The sequence below is a fragment of the Anabrus simplex genome, chromosome 1 (assembly GCF_040414725.1).
Source record: "Anabrus simplex isolate iqAnaSimp1 chromosome 1, ASM4041472v1, whole genome shotgun sequence".
In the NCBI taxonomy this organism is placed as follows: Eukaryota; Metazoa; Arthropoda; class Insecta; order Orthoptera; family Tettigoniidae; genus Anabrus; species Anabrus simplex.
Window position 1 is genome coordinate 449,894,220 of NC_090265.1, and position 15,160 is coordinate 449,909,379.

Below are 15,160 nucleotides of genomic sequence, written 5' to 3' on the forward strand. Positions count from 1 at the left end.
TGTTATCATAAATTTTGGCGATATGTCATGTAAACATATTTTTCTTTGGAGAACCGTTTTACACGATATCTATACGCAGGCCAATTATCCCATATATGAGACCCTTAAAAGTAAATACCTGACTAAATGGTTAGTCCTATTAAATAATGGAGTCAGGGAGTATCCTTAAAATTCGATTTCTTAGAAAAAGACATTCTAAAAATTTCCTTCGTAATTCGAATAGTATTCCAGAATTTGTACTAACGCAGATACGTTTCTAAAAACAGTTTTATTGCGTTAATTTTGCTGTCATGTTAATTTTCTGTCCATTGGAAGATCTGTTAGGACTTTGTGGAAACCACAGAGACAGCCTCTGTGAGAATATAAAAGGCAGGTGGAGAGTGAGTGTCTGTCATTATAATGAAAACTGCCCAAACTCTATTGTGACTGGCAAGTTTACTCACAATGTGTACAATCCTTCTTCTAGCATTCTGTATACAATGTAGAATTACGTAGCGAAGAACGGGTATATTAGCTAGTTACACTAATAATTATACTAGTCGTCGCGTAACTGTGCGCGGATATACAAAATATTATCCGCATCCGCAAATTGTTATCCGCGGTTATTGTAACTATTAACTACAGTATATAACACACACGGTATTGAAACGGATAGATCTCTTAATATAATACAATAGACCTGATAACTGGCATCAGACCACCACAGTCACAGGTTCTTGAGGGATTTTCTCTTGCGACAATCACCGACGTACTGACCTACGTTCCTTCCTTCCTTCCTTCCTTCCTTCCTTCCTTCCTTCCTTCCTTCCTTCTTTCCTTCCTTCCATTAATTAGGGGCAGGAGCCAGTTAGGTTTACGTCAGATTTACGGGTCACCTAACGACAAGCAAATATAAGAATATACCTGGGTGAAAATAAATAAACTTCATTATCCGCATCCGCGAATTGTTATCCGCGGGTACTGTAAATGTTATCAGCAAAATTATCTGCACTGCTATACAGTTTTCATCCGCCAAGACAGTAACTTCGCGGATATCCGCGGATATGCGCATCCGTGTAGGGCTCTACCCATATACTGTATATTTCAATAATAAAATGAATTAATCATTAATAATGTTTCCTTTGAATTTGTACTAACCTAGATAAGTTTTTAAAAACAGCTTTATTGCGTTAATTTTGCTATCATGTTAAATTTTTGTCCATTAGAAGATACGTTAGGACTTCGTGAAAACCACAGATACAGCATTTGTGAGAATATAAAAAGGCAGGTGGAGAGTGAGTGTCTGTCATTATAATGAAAACTGCCCAAATTGATTTTGACTGGCAGTAGGTAAGGAGTTCTGTCATCATAATTAAAACTCCTCAACTTTATTGTGACTGGCAATAGGCAAGGGTACTTGTCATTACAATGAGAACTCCCTAACCCGGTCTTCACATGAGAAACAACGGATGTTGACCTGCCCCATGTGTTTCTGAACTATACAATTTAATAAAAACTTACTCACAATGTGTACAATCCTTCTCCTAGTATTCTGTATACAATGTAGAATTCCGTAGCGAAGAACGGGTATATCAGCCAGTTACACTAATACTAGTTATCACGTACCTGTTTCTTTAACATTATCTGCCAGTATATTAATCCATTCGAGTATCATTCTCATTCCACTGTTCGGAGTACAGATCGACAATCTTTTTATTATTTTGTCAAGTTTACTTACAACTACAGCCAATGCCATAATTCCAGGATGGACTCCATAAATTTCTGCTTCATACAATACGGTAACTTTGCTAGAGCTACTGAAACATGCTTTTGTTCGACTTTATGTTCATGGTTTGGCGTCTTTCTAACCAAAATATTTATACTAGCCAAAGTACTTGCTTTATTTTCCTCTCTTGTCAGCTCCACCCATGTGCCATTGCTACTTATTACTGTCCCTACGCATTCAATGTTTTAACAACTTCGGTTTCGTCTTCCTTATCCACCACTGTTCAATCTTTGAGAGAATGTCGCCCCTTTAACACACTATAACTCTATTTTTCCTGTTTATATTCCACTCTTTACAAGAATTGTTTATATCATTAACACTGTTTTCATCCTGACAAGTATTAATGTGAGTAGAATAATATCGTCCGTGAAGATCAGACACGAAATATCTTGGTTCTCGAACATGAGGAAGCTCCTTTCTCGCAGCCGTCCGATTGGAAGCTATCTTTAATTAGTATAATAATAATAATGACAGTCTACGACCCTGTCTGAGACCCCTTCTTTCTGATAGAAAAATTAAATTCCAAATATATATTTTAAATTGATCTTATCAGTTTCCTTCATATTCCGACTTGCCTCAACTGAAATATCGTCTCTTCTCCGAATTAAAAACTTTCTCTAAATCCATTGGTTCATACATAAAATTTGGTAGAGATACTGAATTAAATGTTTTGATCTGTATGCTGATTATACTGCTGGGGTGCTCTTAGTAATAAGGACCACTAACATTATGAAAAAATCAACATATTAGGATCATTGCAGTTGTAAATAACATAAGCAAGGAAAAGGATCCTCTCAACGATTGTTATAGAAGTCTCTGATGGTATACAGGAAATACCACGGCCATAATCGAAACCCCATCCTAGACAGAAAATTGGAAAGTAGCTGATCTCTTGAGAAATTAGTATTTCCGTTTAGAAACGATGAGTATTTTAATACACTGGACCGCATGAATGAAACACGGTTGTCCACTGACTGGGGAGAGGGTATTCATTTATCGTAATCATAACTGGTACACGCATTTCCTCTTTCAAAGTCTTTCATTCTTTGGAGTATTTATCCATTTTAGATTTTTCTAACATTATACTGCCACTTGTCCTCATTTTATCTCTGAGTCGGAAAACATATCGTAGGAGTTTGACACTGTGAAACAGATAGGACGAATGACGAGAACCAAAGCTGGACAATGTTCCCGCTCTGTGTTTGCTAAGCCCGTTTCAACAGTTTTAGGTTTATTAAGGTTCCCGTATATCACTCTAACATTTTCTTCACCTAGCCAACGTAATTACCCTGGTTTGGTGAAGGCGACCATGTAACTTTGCAAGCGTGATGCACCATGAATCCAAGAGTTCTGCAGGATCATTTATAGCGCCTTCCTTCAACATTTTCTTCTCCTAGCGAATGTAATGTCCCTAATTTGGTGATGGCGACCATGTAAACATGCATGCGTGATGCACCATGTATCTAAGGTTATTCCCATTCTAATAGAATCCCTATATGGCTGAACTCCTTTCCTTAGCCATACATAAGTCTCTTGACCGTACGTCCAGTTGTTTGGACTAGATTGCTTTGCGTTTTGTCCACTGCTCCTCCCACACAGGTACACAGGAATTTGACTGATCTATTCCGTGATTGAGCAATCAATATCAACTTGTCCTTAGAGGTGTATTTTATTATTTCAGTGAGTGTTTGATTGTTTCCTTATTGTTAGGAATGTTGTAGAATTTGATCCTCATAATGTCCACTACAAACACACGAATTTATAGACAACACTTCATGGTCTCGATAGGAAATCAAGATTGCTAATAGCCCACCTTATTTCGACTTAATTCGTGAGTAGAATATCTGTTGGCCTTTCCAGGTGCTGCAGGTGGCCGGCTAAAGCTTTTAACAGGACATTCCAGCTCCCAGTGCCTGACCTTTGTGCGATTATTTGCCGAGCCGCTCACTCTTCAAGACATTAAGTTAAAAGATGTGTCGCAAGCCGTAACTGACATGAGAGGCAAAGAATATAAGCGATCCCAAACCGCTATACTTAGCAGTCGGTTTGTTCTGTGAAGGAATCTACAGTTGGTCTGAGTGCATTATTTCTGATGAGCTAGTCATAATGAGTTTCGTAATTGTCAGTCGGTCAACGCCATCAAACTTCGGAATCAAAATAATGTTTATGCATATAAGTGTAAAAATGTTTGCCTGCATCCTTGTTTTCTACTTATTTTAAATTTGAATATGCGAAACATTATTCAGTCTAAACGTTACGTAAAATATCATATCATATAATAATAATAATAATAATAATAATAATAATAATAATAATAATAATAATAATAATAATAATGGCCGCCTCTGTGGTGTAGTGGTTAGCGTGATTAGCTGCCACCCCCGGAGGTCCGGGTTCGATTCCCGGCTCTGCCACGAAATTTGAAAAGTGGTACGAGGGCTGGAACGGGGTCCACTCAGCCTCGGGAGGTCAACTGAGTAGAGGTGGGTTCGATTCCCACCTCAGCCATCCTCGAAGTGGTTTTCCGTGGTTTCCCACTTCTCCTCCAGGCGAATGCCGGGATGGTACCTAACTTAAGGCCACGGCCGCTTCCTTCCCTCTTCCTTGCCTATCCCTTCCAATCTTCCCATCCCTCCACAAGGCCCCTGTTCAGCATAGCAGGTGAGGCCGCCTGGGCGAGCTACTGGTCATACTCCCCAGTTGTATCCCCCGACCAAGAGTCTGAAGCTCCAGGACACTGCCCTTGAGGCGGTAGAGGTGGGATCCCTCGCTAAGTCCGAGGGAAAAACCGAACCTGGAGGGTAAACAGATGATGATGATGATAATAATAATAATAGTTTGACGTCCCAATATGTTCAAAGATTAGGACATTCTACGATATATTAGTCTGCTAATTTCGTCATGGCTTCACGAATTATTCTTGCTGTTTAATATAATCAGCTCCCCAGAGCCACACAGCTTCTAAGACGTGATATAGTAATCACGGAATTCGAGAGCCCATTCTTTACTTCTTTCCTATTAAACCTCACTCAGTCGACGTTCTTTACCTTCTGATCCGGTGATGTCTTGGAAGTTTTTCACTTTTCTGGCCTTCACAGTCTTTCCCTTTCCTTAACCAAATCTATATAAATAAAATTGTAGGGGGTCCGCTGTCTGTAATTTATTTTGTTTTGCCAATTTTTCAGGTATTTATCCGTTTTAGGTCAACTCAAGACCGAATCGGTGGTTTTTACGTTTCGTGTCTGTTTGTCTGTTTGTCTGTCTGTTTGTCTGTTCCACCATCACGTCGAAACTGCTGGATAGATCTCAACCAAACTTCATATTTAGAGTATGCTCATCCCGGGGAAGGTTTCGATATGCATATCGTTTTAAAATCTTTGAATACTCGGGGGTTTATAGGAAAACCAGAATGGTTTTTCCACCATCACTCGAAACGGCTGGATAGATCTCAACCAAACCTCATATTCAGAGTATACTCATCCCGGGGAAGGTTTCTATATGCATATCATTTTAAAATCTTTGAATATACGGGGGGTTTATAGGAAAACCTGAACGGTTGTTCCACCCTCACGTCGAAACGGTTGGATAGATCTCAACCAAACTTCATATTTAGAGTATACTCATCCCGGGGAAGGTTTCTGTATGCACATCATTTTAAAATCTCTGAATAAACGGGGGATTTATAGGAAAACCAGAATGGTTTTCCTCCATTTTCTCTTATACTATTGATTTTCTGTAAACTTCGTTTACCGTACGTGAAACGTCTCTTCATTATAAACAACTTTCGTTATGTTCATAATTTACCTTACTCTTCACATGACGGAGAAATTTACAATTTTACGCTGGTATCATGCTCTGCATTGAGTGACCGACAGACCGACAACGAACCTACAGGTTACCATGGCAACGTCTCTGACTGCATGCCAGCAGGGAATTAACGTATTGCCATTTTCCTCATCATGCTTTTAAATTCGTGGTTGTTCCTTGGGTAGAAGGCAAGAGAGGCGTCAATCGGCCTATCTGCGGGATATTGGCGGAATATCGTTGGATGTTATAACTGCCCTCAAATAGATTAAGTAATAACACCATTATTCATCTTCTTATTATTTGTTTACCTAAGAATCACTGGACCTAAATTTCTCCTCTGTTACCGCTTTATTATATCCATAACTCACACTAGCATAATTTATTGAGGGGCATTTGATTTTCCAATACATTCACTTGGCATTTACATATTTGTCGTTATCCGGCTGTCCTCAGTTATAATCCATTTTCTATTACTTTCAACTTTCTTAACTGTATTATTTCTTCCTTAATTACGCCGTATGTACGCGAGTGCTACAAACTACTGGATGTATTTCCATCAAGACTCATATTTAGAATACACCTGTCCTTGATAGGTTTTAGGGCAAATATTGTTTCTAAATCCCTGAACTGACTGGGTGTTTATACGAAACCGAAACAGTGATTTTGCACTTCCACAAAATATACACAACCAAACTAATGGAAATCTACCTACCTTGGTAGAAATTAATTTCTAAACCTTTTTTCTCATGAGCATCATTTCGATACGAGGATTAATAAGGGAGATATCATTAACGGACCGTTTTTCTGTACAAGTCCCATCGGACTTGACTCACGAGCGGGTGCGTGTAAAGCGTATTCCTTACAACTTGAAAACTACTGAAGACATTCGAACCAAAATTTATATTTAGCATCCACCTGTCCAAAGGTATGTTTTAAACGTAAATAACATTTCATGTTCCGGAATGGACTGGCGGTTTATAGGGAACACCAATGGTGATTTTACTCTTCCACAATATATGCAGAACAAGACCAACCTGACTGGAAATCGACCAAACGTGATGGAATTCCACCTCTAAACCTTTTTTAATTTTTTCATGTGCATTTTTTCGTCAGGAGGATTAATAAGGGAGATATCATGAATGGTCACTTTTGCAGGTTACATCCAGCGGACATAGCCCAAAAGGTGTTTTACATGGAGCAGATTCCTTATCTATATAAATCAAATCGTAACGACTGTGTGCCTCTACAATGACTATTTTGGCGAAATTTTCGTACAGCTATCCATAATTTTTGGTTTAGTTTCCTAAAAGTCCTAATTTTTACACGCCTCGCCAAAATCCACATTGCGGCATAATCTGCCAGAAGAAAAAGAAGAGAATTGAAATTTGACTAAATTATACGTTTTAGCCTGTAACGAACGGAAAACATCCTAGATCATTAAATTTTTCACTTTTTATCCCCGAAGAATATCGAAATATGCAGGCAATTTTAATGATGGTGCAGACCTTCGGAAATTCCTATCACATAACGGATTGCACAATCTCCGTTCAATTTGGAATGATCTACAACGTTGGTCTTATGACTTTTTGCCGTATCTTTATCCCTTTTACGTTTGATTTTTCTCTTTAATCGATGTTAAGTCAATTTGGAATTTTCACATGCATAATTCATACTTTCAATTACTTATATGAAATACAGAATCATCAAACTCTTCACGAAAATTGGCCCACCCAGTAGCCATGTATGAGCCAAATGCTATGTATGTAGCTGTCACATAATTATCCGAAAAGTAATGTAATGTGAGATAATCTTACAAAACCTTTACCCTGTTCCACGTTTCTAACTCAATCTGACCCGAGAGTGGTTGACATATCATAGGACCAGCCATTTAGGCCACTAAATCCGACGTGTCTTATGGTATAATCCTTTGTCGATATGACGTACGTTTAGTAGCAGTTAATCTGTAAATGAAGGTCTTCAATATTGTAAACACGCATATACTTTCGTATGTCGATCTATATATATTCACTGATGTCGATTTTTTGCGATCGAGAAAGGGTGGGTATGCTATTGTAATCAGTACTCCCCACACCGACTTTGACTGGCAGTAGGAAAGGGTTCCTTCTCCAACTCCTGTGTAACTGGCAGTAGTAAGGAAGGCCTACCATTGTAATGAATAGTTCACTTCTCGATTTGACTTGCAGAAGGCAAGTGAGCATGCAGTTTTGTTTAAAACTCCCCTACCCGATTGTGTTTGGCAGTAGGCAAGGGTGCCCGCCATTATAAAGAAATGTCCTCATCTAAAATGTGACTGGCATTAGGCATAGTGGCCTGCTATTTTGATGGAAACTCACCAACTTGGTGTGACTGGCAGTAAGCTGGCTGGCAGTAGGAAAATGGGCCTGGCATTATAATGATAACTGCACAACTCAATTTCGAGTGATAGTAGGGTAATTTCCTACCATTATAATAGAAACTCCTCAACTGTAATCTGTCTGGAAGTAGGAAAGGGGGGCTGCCATTTTAACGAAAACTCCCCAAATCGATTCTGTCCGCGTAGTAGGCAATGGGGCCTGCAATTATAATGTAAACTTCCCAACTCGATTGTGAATGGCAGTAGGCAAGTGAGCCTGCCGTTATATCACAAATCCGTAACAAACACTTTACATTGGAAACAACGTACGGGGACCTCCCCATGCTCTTTCTCGGATAACGCTAAGAGACATGCAATTTTAAAACAATCTTATTTACTGCATGTACACGATTTACTTCGATATTCGAATACAATGTAGAATACCGTAGCGAAGCACGGGTACATTCGCTAGTCTTCAATAATGCCATTGCTACACCTTCTTTCTCCTAGATTTGATGTTCATGGAGCCTGATTATCTTCTTATTTTTTGTTTATTACTTGCAGTCTGTTTAACATCGCACTAGCATCTCTTCTGTTTAAATTTCGCCAAATTATTCGTCTCGCACCAAGGGCGCCCGTAGGACAGTTTGCTGGGCGAGGGGGTGGGGGGGGGGGGAGAGGGGGCTAGACCTGGGGTATGTAGTATTTTTAATATTTTGGAAGATGAATGGCGACTTATACATCACGGTAGAATACCACACACGGTTTTTTCTAGCACTTCTACGTATTACCGATTTTTAAACCATTTTCTTGCAAGAAAAACACCATTCGATTCAGTACATCTCCATAATAGTTCGCTATGTCCGGCTCCATGGCGAAATGGTTAGCATGCTGGCCTTTGGTCACAGGGGTCCTGGGTTCGATTCCCGGCAAGGTTGGGAATTTTAACCATAATTGGTTAATTTCGCTGGCACGGGGGCTGGGTGTATATGTCGTCTTCATCATCATTTCATCCTCATCACGACGTGCAGGTCGCATACGGGAGTCAAATCAAAAGACCTGCATCTGGCGTGCCGAGCTTGTCCTCGGACACTCCCGGCACTAAAATCCATACGGCATTTCATTTCATATTTCGTTATAGGTGAAAAGCCTTTGTATAAAATATTATAATTGTGTTCTCTGTTCTGATGTGTGTATCCGTATTTAATTAGAGCTAGAACTCGCTGGAAAGTGGATGTAACCCACAGCAGTTGATATAAGTTTACATTTATTTACTGTTAATTACAAGTAGTAGGCCTATTCCTTTTTTTACAATTGTATTTTCGTCACACCGACACATACAGGTCTTATTGCGGCGATGATACGGGAACGGTCTGTGAGTAGGAAAGAATCGAGCTTGGTCTTGATGCATTTGCCTGGTGTGAAAGTGGGAAACCACGTAAAACCCTCTTCATGGCTGCCGACAGTGGGATTAGAACCCACCATCTCCCGAATGCAAGCTGACAGCTCCGTAACCATAACTGGGGGGCCACTCACTCAGTTCAAGTAGTATGATAGGTCCCTTTATCAGTAACTGCCTGTCACTACAACTCAAATTGATCAGTTAGTATAAGATAATAACTAAGAAGAATATACCTAAACGATCTTAGGATACATTTTCACAATGAAAAAAATCAAAATTAAAACTTAACACCGAACATACAGCAGATAACTATGGATTCGTGATTTTCTAAAAATTTCAGGGACTTACAACAGTGGGAAAATCATGGAAAAGCATTCTAGTTCAAGCCTCCTCTCAGTTAACTCATAGACTCCTCAGTACGTTCGTCATAACAGGACCCCCAATTGAATTCATACATTTACCAACTCAGTTGATGGTGATTCATCCGTCGGATAGGGACTTCATGAGGTTAGTTGGCCCTTTGGTGCTATTCGGCAGAGGTAGGCTATGTGCCGTTACCGGGATTCGCCCTCTTCCTAGCACAATATAATCATCACCACACACCTGACGTGCAGGACGCCCGTAGGAGTCACATAGAAAAACCTGCACCAAGTCCCTGCGGAGGCCACACGCCATCATATCGTCAACTACATAGTATTTATACTCTCTTCATTGGAAATTATGTCCAGATCCATCTCTGCACTGTATCGTTTGGAATAGGCTAGATCAAGTTTGTTGTTTTCATACGTTTGCCTTAGTGCCAATTTTGACTTTGCCGGCCATTTTAATGTAGCTAGTCTCGAAGATGAATAGTGTGAAAGTTTCGTTCCTAGCGTAAATTGTTATGTAAAAGTGCATTCTGGCTCGGTGTGGAAAGCAACGGGAGGTTCATCTTTCCTTATTTCTCTAGTACACCACTTCACTGAGCTCAACCTAACTCGATAGCTGTGGTTGCTTAAGTGCGGCCAGTATCCACTATTCGGGAGATAGTGGGTTCGAATCCCACAGTCGGCAGCCCTGAAGATGTTTTCCGTGGTTTCCCATTTTCACACCAGGCGAATGCTGCGGCTGTACCTTAATTAAGGCCACGGCCGATTCCTTCCCACTCGTAGACCTTTCCTGTCCTATCGTCGCCATAAGACCTGTCTGTGTCGGAGCGACGTAAAGCAACTTGTAGAAAAAAAATCTGTGAGCTCAGGTTGTCCATGATAACTGTTTGGAATCCAACCTGCCCTCGGGCGGAGGTCTCGAACTACAAAGTAAATTAAGATAAAATGGAGATGTGCAGAATTTATAAAAGAAAAGGCTTTCCTTAAAACAGTTCTCTTCACTTTGACTGACGCTGGTGATTTCAGTATCGATGTATAAACACACGAGTGTCCCCATTACAGTCTCATCTGAGCGAGGGATGAGTGTGTTATTAATTAACTCACCCCTGACAATTATTTCTGCATTAGGACGCGTTCCATTAATTGAACATTGCGATGAATTTTGATTCCGTGTTGAGCACAGAATTTATGAAAGAGCAGTGACTTGACAGCAAATATGAAGCTTTTAATTCAGGATGAAGGTAGCAAACTATCAAGTAAGGTAACCTAAGCGGTTTTCACTAGTGGGAAATCGAAATGAAACAGGACCAGAAAATCGCGTTCCTGCGAATGACTGCCTAGTAATATTCTCAATTAAATTTTCTCCACTCTGAAATGAGACGTGATTGGTTGACCACATTGCATTGTTTCCTCCAGTATATGGCTAGCTTCTCTCTTTCATCTTCCCTAGGCTACTTTTCTTCATCAACTTCTATGCTCATGTGACGTCGAAGATACTAGGTTTGCGAGTCCTCGCGATTCTTTCGTACTTCCGTCTCTCACAGTTAGCCGATACTCTCAAACGTCGAAGGGTCGAGACAGTCCTCTTAAAAAAGACCAATAAATCCATTGTCTATTGATGCCTCCTTATCATTACCCCGAACCACGTGTATCTTTCTTCTAGCCGGTAAGTAGGCGATGATTTTTTTATATTACACTTACGAAAATGGAAATTGCAACACCATGAAGGCATTGGTCGTTTGTGTTGATTTTCAAGATATGTAACGATGCCATGTAGGTATGTAAACGATCAACAACGATTGGATTGTTGCTACAGGTCTCCCCCCGTGATTGGTCGCGGAGGAATCAACTCCAGTATACGGACTCCGGTGTAGCGTAGTTGATTTGCAGTCTGTGCAGTGAAGTGCCTCGACGACAGAGAAGAGCACGCTATCAACAACTGTCGCCGTTTGAGAGGGCTCGGATAATTGTGCTGTGTGAGGCTGGATTATCTCTAAGGAATGTCGCTGCACGTGTTGGCCAACAAACAGTTGGTACTCGCCTGCATGCAGCTGGCTTACGAGCCCGCGTCCCTGCAGAAGGTGTTCCATTGACCCCACAACAGCGACGTGTAAGGCTGGCCTGGTGTCGAGAAAGATCGACGTGGGTCGACGAATGGCATAGGGTCGTCTTTAGTGATGAATCGCGCTTCTGTCTTGCCCGCAGTGATCGCCGGAATCGTGTGCGCCGAACTACCGGGGAGAGGGGCCGCCCAGATCTTATTGTCGAGAGGCACACAGGGCCAACACCAAGCATAATGGTCTGGGGAGCTATTGGCTTTAATGTCAAATCACAATTAGTGCTTGTTGAGGGCACTACGACTGCTCGACAGTACGTTGATAGGGTACTCAATCCAGTGGTTGTCCCTATGATGGCGAACATTGCTAATGGGATGTTTCAGCAGGACAATGCCCGGGTTCACACTGCACGCATCTCCAGAGAAGCTCTCCACGACATCACAACCTTAGAATGGCCCGCCAGATCCCCGGACCTCAGTCCTATTGAGCATGTGTGGGACATGATGGGTCGACAACTGGCCAACCGTCCTCAGCCACCCACAACTCTGGAACAACTGACCCGTGCATTGCAGCAAGCATGGGCCACAATTCCTCAGGAAGCGATCCAGGGCCTTATTGACTCCATGCCTCAACGAATTCATCAATGTATTGCAGCTCGTGGTGGGCACATCCTGCATGTTCAATTGCAGCAATGTAGCACCAGTCTTTCTGTGTGTTGCAATTTCCATTTTCTTCAGTGTATATTAATCCTCCATCTACTCTTGTATTCACCCAAGTTCGAAAGACAAGCAACGTAGCTCGGGGAAAATCTTCATAGAATACATCTGTGCTAGCATACCAAACGTGTCCAATAAACTAAGACAGACTGGATGTCTTGTGAGTAACAGAACTTAATACAAAATGTAGGATACGGTATTATTATTATCATAATCATCTAAGTATAAAATTCAGAAAAATATAATCGTTATGAATACTCGCGAATGTAGCAGGTTAACAAATGATAATTCAGGCTTAATGAAGATTACATTATTACTTTTAAATATCGTTACATTTAATATTTTATCACTTAGAGAAAATTCATTAAACTGCCATAACTCTAAGAGGGTAGGAAAAGGAAATAATGACAAGTGTTTCGTTATGACAGCCTACACCAAAAATGAGTACCAGGTTAATTCTTGAGGCAAAGGTGGCCGGGCGTACCCCATCAAATGGCGAGGTTAAGGATAGTGGAAGCCTTTACCTTCCATCCCTCCAAGGGCCGTCATGGCCTGTACGGAGATGACTTTGATTTTTATTTTGCTATTTCTTTATGAAGTAAACTTGTTCAACTTTATTAGTATCGAAATCTCAAATGCTATAATTTGTTGAGATTTTCTAAATGACTCGAGTGAACTGCAGTTGTTGTCTTTAGCCGTTTGTTCCACAGACAAAGTAATTCTGACATTTGTTGAAAAGACTATTCCGTTTACTTTAAGGTTAGATTCCCAAACTCGTTATTTAAATAAATACGTAGTATATAACAATCTGATTTACTTCGCAGTGGTGGTGGTGGTGATTATTCTTTTAAGAGGAAGTAGAACTAGGCAACCATCCTCTATACAACACTCATCAGAGAGAGAAATGGAAGGGATCCGACACTTCGAAAAATGAAGATATCGCCAAGAGGAAGACAAGAACCACGAAGGGCGTGAACATGAAAGACACCCTAGGCCTCCATACGTAATACAGTCGTGGTCGGAAAAGAACAAGAGTTGACCGAGGGAGGTCGGAGAGGATAGATGAAAGTGAGGAGTCTGGCACAAGTAAGTGGAAGCAATTTTACGACTCAGATAATGGCCCCGTGGTCGCCAACTCACGCTCAAAATTACAGAGCCCCCGGGCTCCCTTTTAGTCGCCTCTCACGACAGGAGGGGATACTGTGTGTGTTATTCTACCACCCCCACACACAGGGGGGCTTTACGTCGCACCGACACAGACAGGTCTTATGGCAACGATGGGATAGCAAAGAACTAGGAATGGGAAGGAAGCGACCGTGGCTTTGATTAAGATACAGCTCCAGCAGTTGCCTGCTGTGAAAATGGAAAACCATTGAAAAAAATTTCAGGGCTGCCGACAGTGGGTTTCGAACCCACTATCTGACGGCCACTTCATCATCATAATTATCTAAAGTCTTCGCCTTGTCGCTGCAACCATTGATCTCTTCCCTCTGCGATCCTTTTCATCTCTCCATAACCTTGGCATCCCATCATCTCAACTACCTCTTCAATGATCTTCTTCCGTGGTTTCCCTCTGCCTTTCTTTCCCATCACCTTGCCTTCGAACAAGTTCTTTATGAAGTTATTATTGACGGCCACTTGCTGGGTGTATTTCCAAATATTGTACTACAATCCCATGGAAGTCAGTTATTAAGAGATAATGGAGATAACTGACTGCTAGTGAATCCTGAAGTTTCACAGCTTCACCAACACTTCTCTAGTTCAACCACGACAAGCTTCAGTTTATTACATCAGAAGGCTTGGGCTGCAACAAAACAATTTTGTTGATGAAATATTGCTTAATTGAAAGTGGGGATCAAGTACGTGAAGCGCTGTCGTGTTTAAGTTATATCGCGGAAGTAGAGTCTGTAATGAAATATTAAGATGCGCGAGACCCATCGTTGAATTAAGTAATTTACCTCGCAGGTCAACAGCACCAGAGGTCATGGCCGGTGACGTCACAGTCACTAGCGCCGTGAGCTGACAATCAAACCAGTGGTACGCGTCGGCATGCGTCTGTTCACCTACTGTTCACCTCGAGACTCGACTCTTGAATCTTCTACTAAGGGGGCATTGGAAACGTTCATCATGCATACAGTTAACGAAGTTCTTTTCATTTTTCAATTACGATTACTAAGGGGTTATTGTAGCCACCAAAGGAAAGAAATGACGAAAATGTCACGTAGAGCCCAATCCTTTACAACAAGAACTTTGTGAACCTCTAAGGCCACACATCTAATTGCGTAAAAGTTTCTAGATTACCCTGAGTTATGCCACGCGCTTCACAAGTTATGCATTTATAAATGTTTAGAGAGTCACTCTAGATAATGAGCGATTCTGGGACGTAGTTTACTGTCTGATATAAACTATTAATCTTTGATACAGAAAAGACGACTATGAACCCACAATTCCATACCATAAAGAAATACAATATGTTAACATCTATTGAAGTACTGAATCTTATGGTTGGAGCTAGAGGCACGACAGTTAGATTTGCACAGTTCTGTAAGCTGTTCAGATTTGATAATATATTTATAAACATGGTAAACTACTCTAAAAATTAGTATAACAGTAATGAGTGGCGTGATGAAAAACTGAACTTTCACTTCTCGTACACATCTCTCTCTTCCCATTTCGATTATAAGACACGTAT

The 15,160-nt window shown here is 40.9% G+C and overlaps 1 long non-coding RNA gene across 1 annotated transcript in view; it reads left to right on the plus strand.

Moving 5' to 3' along the window:
- LOC136867228 (uncharacterized) overlaps nt 1-15,160 on the plus strand; it is a 453,770-nt gene that overhangs the window by 23,895 nt on the left and 414,715 nt on the right. The window lies entirely within an intron of this gene.